Source organism: Ranitomeya imitator, chromosome 2 (assembly GCF_032444005.1).
Source record: "Ranitomeya imitator isolate aRanImi1 chromosome 2, aRanImi1.pri, whole genome shotgun sequence".
Classification (NCBI taxonomy): domain Eukaryota; kingdom Metazoa; phylum Chordata; class Amphibia; order Anura; family Dendrobatidae; genus Ranitomeya; species Ranitomeya imitator.
The window spans coordinates 291,132,081-291,145,240 of record NC_091283.1 but is presented as its reverse complement, the minus strand read 5'-3'; the positions used below and the strand labels follow the sequence as shown (position 1 = coordinate 291,145,240).

Below are 13,160 nucleotides of genomic sequence, written 5' to 3'. Positions count from 1 at the left end.
TCCCCCTAATGCGTCTGCTGATGCAAAGTTTGATGCACATAAAGGAGCAGGCGTCTGCAGCCGAGGAAGAGGAAAGCCTTAATGACAGTCAGCCATTGTCTGGTCAGGGCAATCTACAGGACGAGGTAGCAGGCGAAGAGGAGGAGGATGATGGGGATGAGTATTTTTTGAATGAGGAAGCTTCTCCGGGGCCAATAGAAACTGGTGGCGTTGCAAGGCCGGGTTCAGGTTTTTTGAGGAAGACAAGTGACGTAGATTTGCCTGAAACTGCCCCTCAACCCAGCACAACCGCAGATTTGACAACTGGAAATTTGGCCCACATGGCGGATTATGCCTTACGTATCCTCAAAAGGGACCCCCGCATTATTAAAATGATGACCGATGACGATTACTGGTTGGCCTGCCTCCTTGATCCTCGCTATAAAGGCAAATTGCAAAATATCATGCCACATGAGAACCTCAAACAAATATTAGCAACCAAACAAGCAACTCTGGTAGACTGTTTGATTCAGGCATTCCCAGCACACAGCGCCGGTGATGGTTCTCACACGAGCTGCAGGGGGCAACAGGGCAGAGGTGTTAGAGGTGCACAAATCAGAAGTGGCCTTGGACAGAGGGGTTTTCTGACCAGGTTGCGGAGTGATTTCGCAATGACCGCAGATAGGACAGGTACTGCAGCATCAATTCAAAGTGACAGGAGACAACATTTGTCCAGTATGGTTACTATTTTTTATCCCTTATCGATGTTCTCCCTCAACCGTCATTCCCATTTGATTACTGGGCATCCAAAATAGACACCTGGCCTGAATTGGCAGAATATGCATTGCAGGAGCTTGCTTGCCCAGCAGCTAGTGTGCTATCAGAAAGAGTATTCAGTGCTGCTGGTTCAATATTGACCGAAAAAAGAACTCGTCTGGCTACCCAAAATGTTGATGATCTAACCTTCATTAAAATGAACCACTCATGGATTTCGAATTATTTTGCACCACCTTTCCCGGCTTACACCTAGCTTTCCTATAAAAAGGTCTTGCTTGTGGACTGGTCTTACTGACTGTTCCAATCTCTTAATCTGCAGCAGCTGTTTGTCCAGCATACATGTTTACACCTCCCTAAATGCGCTAACTCCCCCCCACGGGGCCGTGGTCTCGCCACTTGGCGCAAGCACCCGTGAGAGTGACGTTTGTCTGAAGAGGTGGGTGTGCCCGCTTTTGGCCGACGGCACTGCCACTGAGTCCCCCATAGTACAATAAAGAGTCTCTGGCGGTGGTGACGCGCAACCAACGTCAGACACACCGTTGTAACATGAAGGGCCCTGGGCCTGTACCGCCGGCCACAAGAGAGTTCTACCCCCAGCTCAAACAGTGCTCTACCACTTGCAAAATTATCTCTCACAGCTCCACCAATGTTAGTCTATGCGCTGACATCCTTCAATGCCTGGCATTGACAATACCAATTTGTTGACATGTATGATGCTAGTTAAAATAGTCAGGGTCAGTGTCCTATATTGACATCAGTAAATACTTAGCGGCGCCAAATTACTATGTCTGAAACTCAGCAGAGGAACCTACCCCTTTACCTAAGTATGCCACCCTTTTTTTTTTTTTTGTTTAGTTGTTTTGAGAGACATTAACATCTATTTATTTTTGGGGAGTACTAACTGTGTCAGACACTCCTTCCAATCGTCCTCCGCTGAACAAACCAATGCTGCCTGTGTACCCCTGCAAGATAATTCGAACTGCATTGAACCTAATTTTTTTTATTTTAGGACTACTAAGTCTGTCTGCGGTCCCTCCTTCCAATAGTCCTCCGCTGACCACACCAATGCTGCCTGTGTACCCCTGGAACCTATTTAAAAGTGCATAGAGCCTACTTTCTTTATTGTAGGCCTACTAAGTCTGTCTGCGGTCCATTCTTCCATTTGTCCTCCGCTGAGCACACCAATGCCAACCGTGTACCCATGTACCTTTTTTTTCAACCTGCAGTGAGCCAACTTTGTGGTGTAAGGCCTACTAGCAGTGTCTGTCTGCGCCACAATACAGCTTTTCTCCTCTAAAGAAAAAAAAAAAAAAGGCTGGTTTTCAGCCTGTCAGAATTATAAAACTGCATTGGGGCCACAAGTTTCGTTGTGGTCTACAAACTGATTCTTCCGCTCCAAGGTGTTCTCCAGGTTGCCTTTCCTGAGCTTCAATCTTCAGGCTCTCGTTAAATAGTTTTTTACTCGAACAACTGCAGTGGGGCTACTAGTTGGGTTGGGGCCTACTAACGGTGTATGCTGCTCCAAGGTGTTCTCCAGGTTGCCTTTCCTGAGCTTCAATCTTCAGGCTCTCGTTAAATAGTTTTTTAATCGAACAACTGCAGTGGAGCTACTAGTTGGGTTGGGGAGCTACTAGTTGGGTTGGGGCCTACTAACGGTGTATGCCGCTCCAAGGTGTTCTCCTGGTTGCCTTTCCTGAGCTTCAATCTTCAGGCTCTCGTTAAATAGTTTTGGAATTGGACAACTGCAGTGGGGCTACTAGTTGGGGTGGGGCCTACTAACGGTGTATGCTGCTCCAAGGTGTTCTCCAGGTTGCCTTTCCTGAGCTTCAATCTTCAGGCTCTCTTTAAATAGTTTTTTAATCGGACAACTGCAGTGGGGCTACTAGTTTGGTTGGGGCCTAACGGTGTATGCTGCTCCAAGGTGTTCTCCAGATTGCCTTTCCTGAGCTTCAATCTTCAGGCTCTCGTTAAATAGTTTTTTAATTGGACAACTGCAGTGGGGCTACTAGTTGGGGTGGGGCCTAATACCAGTGTATGCCGCTCCAAGGTGTTCTCCAGGTTGCCTTTCCTGAGCTTCAATCTTCAGGCTCTTGTTAAATAGTTTTTTAATCGAACAACTGCAGTGGGGCTACTAGTTGGGTTGGGGCCTACTAACGGTGTATGCCGCTCCAAGGTGTTCTCCAGGTTGCCTTTCCTGAGCTTCAATCTTCAGGCTCTTGTTAAATAGTTTTTTAATCGAACAACTGCAGTGAGGCTACAAGTTTGGTTGGGGCCTACTAACGGTGTTTGCCGCTCCAAGGTGTTCTCCAGGTTGCCTTTCCTGAGCTTCAATCTTCAGGCTCTCGTTAAATAGTTTTTTAATCGAACAACTGCAGTGGGGCTACTAGTTGGGTTGGGGCCTACTACAAGTGTCTGCCGCTCCAAGGTGTTCTCCTGGTTGCCTTCCCTGAGCTTCAATCTTCAGGCTCTTGTTAAATAGTTGTTGAAACAACACTGCATTAGGCCTACAAGTTGGGTCTGGGTTCTACAAACGGTGTCTTCCGCTCCAAGGTGCTCTCCAGGTTGCCTTTCCCTAGCTTCTATCTTCAGGCTCTCGTTAAATTGTTTTTAATATAACACTGCATTTGGCCTACTTGTTTTGTTGGCCCTACCAACGGTGTTTGCCGCTCCTTGATGTTCTCCTACACTGAAAAAACCAGTGCCACCTGTTTACTACTGTTACCAATTTTGATCTGCATTTAGCCTACTTACTGATTTGGGCCTACTCACTGTGTCAGCCTCTCATAACAGTTGTACTCCACTGAACAAAGCAATGCCCCCTGGTTAGTCCTCTTACTAAATTTTGAACTGCATTTAGCCCACTTTATTCTTTGGGCCTATATCTTTGTTTCCTCCTCATCCTGCCCATTGTCCAGCCAGTGATAGATGAGTCTGCTGGTACATTGACCCAGAACGCTACATTCCCCGTGCACGCTACACAGCAAGAATGTGACCCTGCTGAAAGTCAGGTTCCCCTTCCCGCATACCATAACACCTTACACGGACAAAGAGGAAGGTGCAGATGAAAGTGCAGGTTCCTTCATCAGGTGGGGGGGGAATACTCGTTGGTGACGTCACTGGCACAGGGCCCCTCATAGTACGCAAAAAGAGTCGCTGCCGGTGGGAGGCGCCCCCGCCATGCAAACACACCGCCGTACTTTGAGGGGCCCTGTGCCAGTGCCAACGAGTGGGCCCCCCCTGCTTGCTCAGGATCACAGCACTTGCAAAGTTTAAATACTTACCTTTCCCTGCTCCACTGCCCTGAGGTGGTCCAGATTACCTGGGCCCACTAAATACTTGAACCAGCCCTACCCCCCCACAACTTTAGCCAAATGACCCCCAATTTCCAATGCCTAACTATTATTATAAGGTAAATTAAGATTGACAAGCTTCAGTAACAAGAATGGATGTTTTTGCCATTAAAATGGGCACTGTAGGTGTTTTCCTGGCCTCCACTCACTGCCGACTATGCTTCCCCATTGACTTGCATTGGGTTTCGTGTTTCGGTCGATCCCCGACTTTTCGCGATAATCGGCCGATTCCACTCGACCCTAAAAAACTAAAAGTCGCTCAACCCTAGTGAGGACGATGAAACCCATAGAAGTGAGAGGCTTTGAGAGTGAGTGTGTATACCTCACCTCACCCTATATACTGAAATGTGGGGTACATGTTTTTTCTATTAGTCACCTTCAGGGGGTGAATTATGGGTATAGTTATACATTTGGAATTAATAAAGTTTAGTTTTATCCTTTTGTCAGCAAACATGAGGAATGACATGAGAGAACCCCTTTATCGAATTTTGGTTAAAACTATTCCAACATTATGAACATAAAAATGGCTTCTCCCCTACGTGACATCTCTGATGTTTATTAACAGTTGATTTCCAAGTAAAATATTTCCCACATTAAGAAAATCAAAAAGGCTTCTCCTCTGTGTGACTGCTCTGATGTCTAATAAGATGCTCTTTCCGATTAAAGCATTTCCCACATTGTGAACAGGAAAAAGGCTTAACCCCTGTGTGAGTTCTCTGGTGGTAATCAAGATGCGCTTTCGTGTTAAAACATTTCCCACATTCTGAACATGAAAAAGGTCTGTCCCCTGTGTGAGTTCTCTGGTGTCTATCAAGAACCTCTTTTCGGTTATAACATTTCCCACATTCTGAACAGGAAAAAGCCTTCTCCCCTGTGTGTGTTCTCTGGTGTCTAACAAGAAACTCTTTCCGGTTATAACATTTCCTACATTCTGAACAGGAAAAAGGCTTCTCCCCTGTGTGAGTTCTCTGGTGGTAATCAAGATGCGCTTTCGTGTTAAAACACTTCCCACATTCTGAACATGAAAAAGGTCTGTCCCCTGTGTGAGTCCTCTGATGTGCAGTAAGATGCTCTTTCCGATTAAAACATTTCCCACATTCTGAACAGGAAAAAGGCTTCTCCTCTGTGTGACTGCTCTGATGTCTAATAAGATGCTCTTTCCGATTAAAACATTTCCCACATGCTGAACAGGAAAAAGGCTTCTCCCCTGTGTGGGTTCTCTGGTGCTTAACCAAAACTGATTTCTCGCTAAAACATTTGCCACATTCTGAACATGAAAAAGGTTTCACCCCCGTGTGGGTTCTGTGGTGAATAACCAAAGCCGATTTCAGTTTAAAACATTTTCCACATTCTGAACAGGAAAAAGGCATCTCCCCTGTGTGGGTTCTCTGGTGCTTAACCAAATCTGATTTCCATTTAAAACATTTCCCACATTCTGAACATGAATAAGGCTTCTCCCCTGTGTGAGTTCTCTGGTGCTTAACCAAATCTGATTTCCAGCTAAAATATTTCCCACATTCTGAACAGGAAAAAGGCTTCTCCCCTGTGTGGGTTCTCTGGTGGGTATTAAGATACGCTTTCGTGTTAAAACATTTCCCACATTCTGAACAGGAATAAGGCTTAACCCCTGTGTGAGTTCTCTGGTGGGTATCAAGATACGCTTTCGTGTTAAAACATTTCCCACATTCTGAACATGAAAAAGGTCTGTCCACTGTGTGAGTTCTCTGGTGTCTATCAAGAACCACTTTCCGGTTAAAACATTTCCCACATTTGGAACATGAAAAAGGTCTGTCTCCTGTGTGAGTTCTCTGATGTCCAGTAAGATGCTCTTTCTGATTAAAACATTTCCCACATTCTGAACAGGAAAAAGGCTTCTCCCCTGTGTGAGTTCTCTGGTGGTTATCAAGGTTCGCTTTCATGTTAAAATATTTCCCACATTCTGAACATGAAAATGACTTCTTTGCTTTAGGAGCAGTTTGTTTTTTAATGCCTCTTTTGTGACTTTCATTTTCCTTAGTAGTTGGTAATGAATCAGAAGACATGATCTGTTTCAAAGGATCAGCTGACAGATCTTTGCTGTGAATGAATGATTTTATAACTGGAGTAATAGCATTCACTTCAGTTGTATCTTGTAGGATCTCAAGATCATCATATTTAAAAATTGAAGAGGTCAGCTGTCCTTCTGATCTCCTGGTACAGTCATCTGCAAAGATAAAAAAACAATTATTTTTTTAATAAAATATCCTTGAGTTTTATATTTTTGAACATTTCTAATTAAACTATCCATAAAAATGGCAAGCTATGTAAAAACTTTATTTACCAAGACAATGACAGTTCACAGTCTAATAGAAAACCTTATTAGATGAACCAGTAGTGTGTGGTGTTCAACTGTTTGTTCATTCTGCCTCACAAATATAGAGTAAAAAGAAACCAATCAATGTTATGTAGGCGAAAATAATACCAATTCTCATCTCCCAAAAAACAAGTCCAAACAGGTCCATGATCTGTCAATGGAAAAACATTAGGCTATGTGCACACATAGTGGATTTTGATGCGGATCTGCAGAGTTTTTGGACGTGCGGAATTGCATCAAATCCACAGTGTAGTGCACAAGCAATATTAGTCAATCTGAAATTGACATTTGTAGTGCACATGCAGTGGAAAAATGCGCGGGATTGCAGTTATTTTCCCACAGCATGTCAATTCTTTTTGCGGATATCTAGCGTTTCTGAACCCATTGACTTCCATTGTGTCAGGCCAATCCGCAGCAATATCGCAGGTTTAAAAAAGATCTGTGGATGTGCTGCAGATGTGCCTGTGAGAAACACTGCAGATGGGGAGGGGGAAGAGTGTGGGCGGAGACTGTGTATGGAGAAGATGTGCGTGTCTGTGTGTGTATGTGTGTATCTGTGTGTGTATGGCTGTGTGTGTGTGTGTGTGTGTGTGTGTGTGTATCTGTGTGTGTGTGGCTTTGTGTGGGCGGGCATCTTCCGATCAGACTACTAGTCCCATCCAGCTATAGGAAGCTGGATAATGGGACAGATAATGGGACAGTAGTAGTACCATCATCTTGCTACTGTGTTCAAGTCTAAAAAAAAAAAAATTATTTTATACACATATCATACATACTGACCATACACCTAGTCTCCAAAGCCTTTGATCACCTGTAAAAAAAAATAAAAATAAAAAAACAAGTATACTTGCTGATCCGATGTAATCCATGTAATAATGAGCGTCCAACGACGATCTCCCGTGGAGAGCTGTCATATCGGCAGATGCGACCTCTCTCCAGGGGCTCCGGTGATACAGTGAGAGGAGGTAATCCTATGCACTGTATCCCTCCGCCGTGAGTTCAGTATAGTTCATACTGGCACTTGCGGCACCGCTGCGTGGGAAAATTCTCACGCAGCGTTGCCGTAAAGTGAGAGCCTGAACTCAGGTAACCTCTTCAGTGTTGCACTGCAGGAGCCACTGGAGGCCTATAGTGCTGTCACATCTGCTCATGTGAACCCTCTATAGGGGAGATCGTCGTGGGACAGTCGTTATTAAATGGACTGCGTCGGACCAGGGAGTATTTGTGTTGGTTTATTATTTTTTCTTTTTTTGCAGGAGATCGAGGGCGTCGCATGGATTGGCAGAACAATAAAGATGGCAAAACTGTGTAGTGTTTTATTTCATTAAAATACTTTTTTCTGGCTGTGTCTTTGTTTATTTAACCCATTAACAACTACAGCATTAGTAATGGATAGGTATCTTATTGACGCCTCTCCCATTACTAAGCCGGCTTGATGTCACCTTACAATTCAAAGGTGGTATCAACCCCCATCTACTGCCCCATATGCCACCGCTACATGGGAGTGGGAAGAGAGGCTAAATGCCGGAATAGGCTCTGAGCTGGTGTTTGTAGCCGGGGAGGGGTCAATACCCATGACCACTTCCTAGGCTACGAATATCAGCCCGCAGCTGTCTGCATAGCCACTTCTGGCTATTAATTATAGGGGGACCCCACATAGTTTTTTTTTTTTTTTGGGGGGGGGCCCTATTTTAATAGCCAGTAAAAACTAAATATACAGCTACAGGGGTGATATTCATAACCTGGGAAGATCCATGGGTATTAACCCCTTCCCAGGCTATAAACATCGGCCCCTAGTCGCTGGCTTTCCCTCTGTGGTGCAGAAAATTGCGCGGGAGCACACACCATTTTTTAAAAATAAATTAAACAGATATTGCGTTTAAGGCCGGGGTCACACTTGTGAGAAACTCGCATGAGTCTCTCGCATGAATACTCGGCACTGCCACTCGGGACCGGAGTGTACGGCTGCATGTATTTCTGTGCAGCTTACCACTCCAGTCCCGAGTGTCGGCGGCAGTCCTGGGTAATAAGGTCCGAGACTCTTGCGAGTTTCTCGCAAATGGGACTCCGGCCTAACGCAGATTTTGTGTGTGTCTTTATTTCACTTTTTTATGTACTATTTTATTATGTTTATTCCTAAACATCGGGCTTGGTATTATCTATCTATAGATCTATCTATTATCCATCTATCAATTTATGTATCTATCTATCTCGTTCTTTCTGTGTGTGTAAACATTATTGTTCAGTGGAGTATGTAAATGAAGAGGTTGGACAAGAAATGACTTCACAATTCTTTTTTTTTCTATATTTGGCTTTCAAAAACGCATACAAATCCGAATAAAAAATAAGCATCAAATCCATGCGGATTTTTACCTGTGCTTTCTGCCAAGAGATGCAGAATCTGCGCAGAAAATTTCACAGGCAATTCTGCAATGCATGCACCTACCTGTAGCGGCTCAAAGGCTATTGAGAAGCAACAGGGTTTCTATAAACCAATCCAGCAAAATGTCACCAGCGATGGCAGCGCCTGTGCAGTATCATCTATAAGTAAGAGATAGATGTTACTGGACAGGAGCCTCCGGTGTCATTTTGCTGGATGGTTTTTTTTTAAGCCTCATAATAGCCACATTATAGGCAAAATCAACAATAATATCAACACTATTATACGCATTATGTAAAATAGGGGGCAGGTCACTGAGGGATCAGTGACCTGTCATAAGCCAATACAGATGAATATGTAATCAGAGTACAACATAAAGCCCCGCACACAGCCCCAGCCCCAGCTCCGCCCACAGCCCCAGCCACACCCACAGCCAGAGAATCTCATTAACTGAAAACTACAAATAAAGATTAAACAACAACCACAAGACGAATTTCATGACCACGTATCAATGTGATCAGTATAACGGCGCTGACCTGACACTGTCTGTAGGTTACTGTGCACAATCCAGCTGACAGGTTCACTTTAAATTTAGATCTTCGGCATTTGGAAGAGGCGATGGAGAGCTTTTTAAGACTATCAGTTACACACTCACATAAGTGAGGTAGGCCGATCCCACCACAATCAAACTATCATACAGAATGAACAGGTAAAAAAACCACAAAGAATAAAAAAGTATGTTACATCCCCAACAAAGTATGTACGAGGGGAGAACTCCAACACTAAACCAAAGTTGCACTCATTTATGGTGGACCATTGGAGCTACTATGAGTCCTGACCAGAAGAGTAGAGAAAATATTAGTGCTCCCATTTCAGGAGAGATTGTGCAGTAAGGTAAACTCCTTAGGATCGAACACATAATGTCATTTAGGACGTGGAGTGAATCCATGAAACCAGTGCTCGAGCAAGGTCAACACATCTCCTGCAGGTGTGAATAAATGTATATTACAGCCATCAGCCGTGCACAGCTTAGAGATATATCATGGCACAGGTGTAATAGTTTTCCTGTAGTTTATCACAATCCTGTTTGAAGTTAGAAGGTTTTAAAAGAAATTTAAAAGTCAGGATAAAGGGAAACTCTGCTGTTATTGTACAGAAATTCACACTTGGCCCTCACTGCACATTTAATGTTGTAAATCATAAAAGCAAAGTTTGTACAGGAAGACTGGACCTGGTCTTGTAGGGACCATATGAGCACATTCAGCAGCACAGAAGGGGGAGAAGGTAGATTCATCCAATTAGATACCAGGGATCTAGGAAGCCAACAGCATCATTACCCTCTGCTTTCTCTTACAGACCCATCATAATATAATTCTTCAAGTGATTTTCTAACTTGTCAGCACATTCTACGGGTGCTGTCTTGACTTTGTTGTTTACAGATCTGGGCAGGTAAGGTCAGTGTTTTCTAATCCCAGGGGGTAGATGGATCATCCAGGTGGTAAGTTCTATAGAAAATGGCTTTCAATACCCAAAGTCATTTGAACAGTTTTTGGTGGAGGAGAATGTTGTGGTCGGGAGGCCAAATGGTGATCGCACGATTGTGATACGGCCGGACTACACCACTGATAAAGCAGCCACAGCCGGTGGTGGACAAGAATCTGTTACTTGTCTGCATTTAGTGATTACTACTCACCTGGGTAGTCATATGTAGTAATCTCCTCTTTACACCGCTCATCACTCCTCACATATGTCTCTGTAGTATTAATATGGGTCAGATCTTCACCCTGAAATAAATATTGCAAAAGTAACAGACAGATGGAGAAGTCACATCTATGATCAGCTCTAATCCTGCCATCTCCACCGTTCTCATTACACAAGTATAAAACATATAATACTGGGGGATAAAACAAGACTGAGCACAAGACCTGCACAGCCGTCTACACATCATAGGGGAGATCTCCTGACACCTTCTCTCCATCTACCTGATGATCCTGAGGAACATTGGGATCTTCTTGTTTACAGTCCTGTGGAAGAAGAGGATGGGGACATCTCTCTGGTGTTGTCCTCTTACTGGATAGATCTGAAGGAAACACATACAGGGACTGAATTCATTCTTTACATACAGATAATAATAGGCCGTGTGTATTTAGTCCTGTCTATTACCTGGTGATGTGAGGGGCTGGGGAACCTCCATCATGACGTCCTTATACAGATCTTTGTGTCCTTCTAAATACTCCCACTCCTCCATGGAGAAATAGACAGCGACATCCTGACACCTTATAGGAACCTGACACATACAATGATACAATCATCCCCTGATCCCTTCATAGCGTTACTGTATAATGTCCCAGCAGTGTCACCTCTCCAGTCAGCAACTCAATCATCTCGCAGATGTGTTCTAGGATCTTCTGGTCATTGATGTCCTCATGTATCAGGGGGTGAGGTGGAGGCCCTGTGATTGGGCTCAGGGGTCTTCCACATCCCTCAGACACAGGGTCCTGACAGCGTTCACTAGTGGTCTTCTTCACTACTGTGTAATCCTGGTTATGGAGAGACACATTAATAAATCTCACTACTGACATTTCCAGAGTCCTCACCTCCCCAGTTCTGTCCATCTGTTATTCCCATAGATAAGAATGATGTAATGTGACGTCATCAGAATCTCTCACCTCTCCAGTAAGCCGGAAGAGGATCTCTAGGGTGAGGTGTAATATCCTCTCCGCCATCTTGTCTCTGTCCATATCCATCTTCGATGGGTAAATCAGGAAAATTCTCTTATATAGAAGATCTTCACTGAGAGGATCCGATATTGTAGAGACCTGAATGAGAAGAAGATGAGCCGATGTAACATCATAAAAATCTTGTGTAATAATACAATTACTGGAGATAATAAGGGAAACATATGAGATTTATTATTTTACAGTATTTACATCTACTAATAAAACCTATATATTTAGGCCACAGACAACAAGCAGTTTCTTCCTCGGAGTCGGCAGCTGAATACGTTCCTCATAGACTCATCTTCCATAACGCTAATTCTTGTCTCATTTACAGACACTGGAATCAGCATTAGCAATACTGCAGGAGATATTCATTACACGTGACAGGAGAAATAACTACTTCATGATGAGGACGACATCTTCATCTTCTACTACGGCTCTAGAAACATATTTGTCCAGAGTCGGTCACTGACTCCATCACCCCCGGCCGTCTATATGAAGGTTTCCCATCTTCCCCGCACTGTAATCTTCTATCACGTTAGATCTCAGGTCTGATTCACACACAGAAGTTTGAGGCTTTTAGAAAATATATATTTTTTCCCCACAAACACCGCGGACAGAAATTATCTGATCCCAACGTCTCCATGTACAGTGATTTATGGGGTTTATTTCGGTCATTAGACTTTCCTATATTACAAGAAAAACACCAGAAAATAAACACATATTAAAATGTTTCTAAAGAAAATTGGCTCCAACAATTCTGCTTTTTCCATGTATTTTTCTTTTTACAAGAAGACACATTTTATTTTTTCACACAATAAACAATTGTTTAAAAAAAATTAAGTCTTTCGGGCACCAGAACATAGATGTTCACTGCAGGGATGGTACAGAGTGGCTGCAACAAAAACCCTGGCAGTTTAACCACTTACTGCTGCCAAATGCAAACATGGCATCTAAGGTGTGAGAGTCCGGCTGAATGCCCCTCTGCCCCCAAGTACTGGATAGTATGGGGCGGCCTAGTTACTACAATACTTGCATGCCTAATAATGGTGTCTGGGCTGCAATGTACGAAGGTCTATTAGGCCGGGCCAGAGGCAGCGTCCAATAAGTTACCTTTTAACCCCCCCATACACCTTAGAGCAAAGTTACATGAAAGCACTGATTTAGGGGGTTTGGCCGACCATATAATGTATTTGGGGGCCTCCCAACAGATGATGCTGGGGCAGAGAAGGATCTGGCATGCTGAATTTCAGAGGATAATCCGTTTGTTCTTCCTGTAGATAATCCTCCGCTAGAGGAGTCTGGGGGCGACTCTCTCATACAGACCACAGGAAAGCTGGAATATTTGTGTGTATGGAGGAGTTGGGAGAGATGGCCGTCTGCCAAATGACCGTTCAGCCAACACTTATCTCATGTGTATGGGGCCGTTAGTATTACACTGACAGGCAGTGATGATACACGGCACTACAGTAGTACAGTGCACCACCGGAGCCATCAGAGGCTTGGATGTTGTATGATCGCACTAATCTGTGGTGTTTAAAAAAGTTTAAAAAAAGGTTTAATGTGAAAAAAAATCACAGTTTTACCAATAAGAAATATCC

The 13,160-nt window shown here is 43.8% G+C and overlaps 1 pseudogene; it reads right to left on the bottom strand.

Annotated features, from left to right (window-relative positions):
* LOC138666428 (zinc finger protein 850-like) overlaps nt 1–13,160 on the bottom strand; it is a 61,633-nt pseudogene that overhangs the window by 17,406 nt on the left and 31,067 nt on the right.